Source organism: Dermacentor variabilis, chromosome 10 (assembly GCF_050947875.1).
Source record: "Dermacentor variabilis isolate Ectoservices chromosome 10, ASM5094787v1, whole genome shotgun sequence".
In the NCBI taxonomy this organism is placed as follows: domain Eukaryota; kingdom Metazoa; phylum Arthropoda; class Arachnida; order Ixodida; family Ixodidae; genus Dermacentor; species Dermacentor variabilis.
The window spans coordinates 118,636,302-118,640,583 of NC_134577.1; the positions used below are offsets into that span (position 1 = coordinate 118,636,302).

General features: G+C 44.7%; 1 long non-coding RNA gene across 2 annotated transcripts; it reads left to right on the top strand.

Annotated features, from left to right (window-relative positions):
• The first annotated feature begins 859 nt into the window (after window positions 1-859).
• LOC142560914 (uncharacterized) lies at window positions 860-4,068 on the top strand. Of its 2 annotated transcripts, none has more exons than XR_012823469.1 (2): window positions 860-2,090; window positions 3,902-4,068. It is a non-coding gene; the product is annotated as an uncharacterized LOC142560914 (long non-coding RNA). The 2 variants fall into 2 exon arrangements; XR_012823468.1 differs by having other exon boundaries at window positions 860-2,085.
• Window positions 4,069-4,282: the final 214 nt, after the last annotated feature.

Sequence of the window (4,282 nt, forward strand, 5' to 3'; positions counted from 1 at the left end):
ATCACTCACGCAAACCCGACCTCGACCGCTATCCCAAACAAAAACAAAGAATTATCACTCCCTACTCCATGTAAGAATCCGAAGAGCTAGCCATAGAGTTTCTCACTACATTATAGTGAGAAACTCTATGGAGCTAGCTGAAAGAAATACCCCCTAGGCCTAACGGGGGAGCCGCCAGACCTAGACAAAGCCTGTACGTTTCCTACTCCTACCAAAAATTCAAAATTTGCGCCCCTACTCCATGCAAAATAAAACACTTCAAAACACTAGCTAATAAATATAAAAGAGTACTTAGCTACGAACGAAGTCGCTGAAGCCTCGTCCACAGGAGCGTCCGCGTCTTCGAAAAACACAGCGGCACCTTTGAACACCCCGCCGCGAGCGGCAGCGCCACATTCCCCCTGGTGGCATCGGTGCGCAAGGGGGTCACGCGCGCCCGAAGGAAAGCGCCACCGGTATTCACACCTCCCCTTCTAGCCATAGAGTTTCCTAGGAAACTCTATGACCTTACCGGCGGAGCCATAGAGTTAGTAGAACATCTCTAGAGGAAAAGCTGGGCCGGAAAAGTGGGAACCTCTAGGGCGCCGCCCTGTTGCTACTGGTCAATGTGGCCAGCGCAATTACTATTGAAAGAGCTGAAAGCAAGTACAGGTCACCTTATGCTTTGTCATCTAAAAGGCCGTGTCTGCTGTGCCCGGGGCACAGCAGACGAAAGGTGCCCGAAATGTCTACGTTCACCTATGACGTCACGTCCGCTATAACCCATGATGTCACATCCGCTCATTTCCATGGCGTCTGTCTTGCGGAGCCGGCTGCGCTGCGAAGCGGTTCGTATTCCGTGCCCACTTAGAGCGTGAGTAATTCATCTTTCCACGATATATGCGTGTAATAAAGGATTGGGGCTGTGAGCTGTTTGATGCGCTACCATTAGGTACCTTGTGCGCATATTTGGCCTCATGGCCGCGTCAAATTGCAGCCGGCATGTGGAATGGGCCGTGGCATCTTAAATGGAGCTGCTCATGTGAGTGGTATTGCCTCCGTCAGGATCGTCAGTGCGTGCACAGAACCATTCAGTAGTCTGATTCAGGGGAGGGTGCGCGTAAGAACGAGGACGTAAGAAAACACTGGCATGACGAGCTGTTCCTTCAGATCGCGTTACATCGCGCTTTTTTTTTCTAAGACCATCTCGCTCGAGCGAGGGGATCTTAGAACAGCATTACTACTGCTTTTTTACAGCTTTGCTGCGGCTCATTTAATCATCACCTGCATTCCTTTAATAATACAAATGGCATCGCTGCGCGGAAGAGCGTCTCTTGAAGTTTCCAAACAAGAGCCAATGCTGCCGTGCCTGCTGCATACACGCTTATACCTTTCCTAACGCAGCTAAGACGCTGCACTAGCTCTGCTACTGCGTGATACAGGGTCACTGTGATAATAAAATTAAAAAGAACAAACGAAATTAATGCAGAAAATGTCAAACGTTGCCAAGCGTGATAAACGGACCTGCCACGCTAGATGAGTTGAAGAAATCGGCGTCCTGAAGTCAGCTTGGCCGCAGTAGAATAGTGTTACGCGGTGAAGCATGTCAGAACTGAAGAGTGACCGCTTTCACCGACATATATGTGTTCCTTAATGATGTACTTGTGGAGCTGCCGTCTCCTATTACATTACGCGCGCCGAGGCGCCTAAGTGTACAGGCCGGCCTTCAGCGCTATTTCGGACGTAGCTGTGATGCTTTGAACCGTTGGTTTGTCGACCTCGTAAGCCAGTTAATGTTTACACGGCCATTTTTTTCTGAACTGTTGATTTCTTCCATAATAGCTACGTAATTTCGTAGTTTCCTGTTCAACTGCTTTGGTCATATGCGAGTCAAGGTGTTCTCTTTAGCCGAGCGCAGTTTTCGAAAGCGAAACGACGCTTTTGCATCAGCATATAGTGCCGTCGCCCATTTACAACACAGTCAATCAATGTCATTTTGTATGTCACTGGGAAACCGCCGAACGCAGGGAACTCCCTCGCATGCGGGGAACTGCATAACTAGCCACTGGATTAGCGTGCCTCTTGGGAAGCTGCTTTGCATCAAAGGCCAGGTACCCTTGCTATGATTCACCGCAAAACATGTGTGTCTAACTGCTTAACATATTTGTATTGCGTTGAAGCTAACCTTACGGAACCGAATTTCGCAACGCTTTTTAGACACCTGCATCTCTAACAGCCACTACCAAACGCTTGTCGGTACATTTCTTGGCAAAAGTCCAGCTAAATCTCCCCTGTTGGGAGTGGGGGGGGGGGGGGGGGGAGGCTCACGTATATGAAAACTGCCAAGGAAAGCAGTTGCCCTGATGAAGGCACGCTCCCCTGTCGAACCAGCCTGTTCGACCACCGTTATCACCGCAACATATTTGTGTGTTGCGGTGAAGCATGCCAATATTGGAAAAGATTTACGTGAATCTGGAATGTATGGTTACTGTCAGCGACGAACCTAATGTTCTACTCTCAACAAAGCAGATTTTCGCGGCAGGATGCACGATGTCTTGAGAACTTTTGTTGGCTAAAGCCATACAGGCCAGGTTAGCTCTTGTCACAATAATACGCTTTATCGCAATACACAAGAGGCCTCGCTGCAGGACACGCCCGCCGTAGTTAGCCAAAACTTTACGTGACCGTTCACTGCAAAACACCTCCTGTATTGCGGTGAATCGTAATAAAGCACATTTGTCAGTTTAGAATTTAAAGACCCTTGCCCTTCGCTTTTGTAATATTATGACTCAGTTTAATGAGAACATGTATTCACTGCTAAAAACATCCACATTGAAATAGAGATATGAACACTGATGGCAGCCTGTGTGATGTTTTATCCCTTTACTTTTTTGTGTACCTGTCACGCTGCCATTATTAAATTTTCCTGTACTTTGTAAGATGCTGACGTACATAACATTACATCACAAGGAGCTACTGTGTAATTAGTGTTCAAGGACCAGTGTGATGGCTTTTCTCAAGAAAGGTTTGGGTTATGTTGTTGTGAAGGTTTTTTTTTAGAGAGGTAGCTTTCTGAGAAGAAATCAGATGTCAGGAAATAGACCTCAATGGCGCAGTAATCTTGGCTGCCTTTTGCTCAAACGTGCCCTAGACATAATTGAGTGATTTACACTTGCAACTGGACAGCAGCCTTAGCTTGGGAGACTAGTGATAAGGTATATTTTATCAAACTAGGTGACACATAGCATTAGCAGTCCGAATAGAGACCTGTTTAAATGTTTGTCACCTTTAACACCTAGATTTTCGACCATGAATTCAGAAAAATCTGTAGCACATTTAGAACCTAGATTTTAAATGCTGTATAAGTTGGCTTCTTGTTCACTGCAGCTGTGCTCGGCTTCTGTCCAAACGGGAGAGCACTTCTGCACAGCTTATTAGGGAACATTCTTATTTACATACCTTCTTTTTATTTATCTCGCCTACAATCACAATGAAATGTTTATAGCACATGAATGTGCTGTGCATGAATCTTAACTTACAATGCCATGTTCAACAGCACAGTGCATGTAGCTTGTGTTGGTTCATTCAAGCTAAGCATTGCTACAGCCTTTAACTGTAGGTATCATGGTGTGAGAGCAGAGAAATGGATATGCAAAGACAGTTGGGCACATTGAGACAACATCTTTGTTGTGTGTGAAAAGGTGACAGATAAACAATGTGGGGAGAACGCATGCACTTTCATATTTTCTCGTGCTCAAAAAAAGCCGGAGGATTAAGGTTTCTTCACAGTGCCATAGAAACTATATGTTTGCTCTCAAAGGTAATTCTGATTCTTTGGATATGTTCCTGTGCTGTGTTTATTTTCTTGAGTGTGCTTTAGTTTTTGCACATTAATGTTTCAAATTCATTTTTATTTTCACAGACTGAACATCCCACATCTTGGTTTGACTTCCTGGTACAGGATACTTGCACTTAGCATGGAGTTATGAAGCAGAGCAGTGTACTTTTATTAAATGTGCAGATTTTAGCAGTATAACAGCCGTTCATTAAAAAAACATGTGTGCTGAAAATAAAGTGTACTTACCCACATTCCTCGTTGTCTATTTATTTATTTATTAATACTGTCAACCCTCATAGAGGGTCATAACAGAGAGGACAATACAATTACATAAATCAAATATGGACAATGTCAATGTACGTAAAGTTGCTTAACACTTGTCAGTTCACAGTGAATAAGATGTTCACTTGAATGCTGTTCAGCACACTTCTGACATTTATCAAAATATGTACAATGAATATCAAG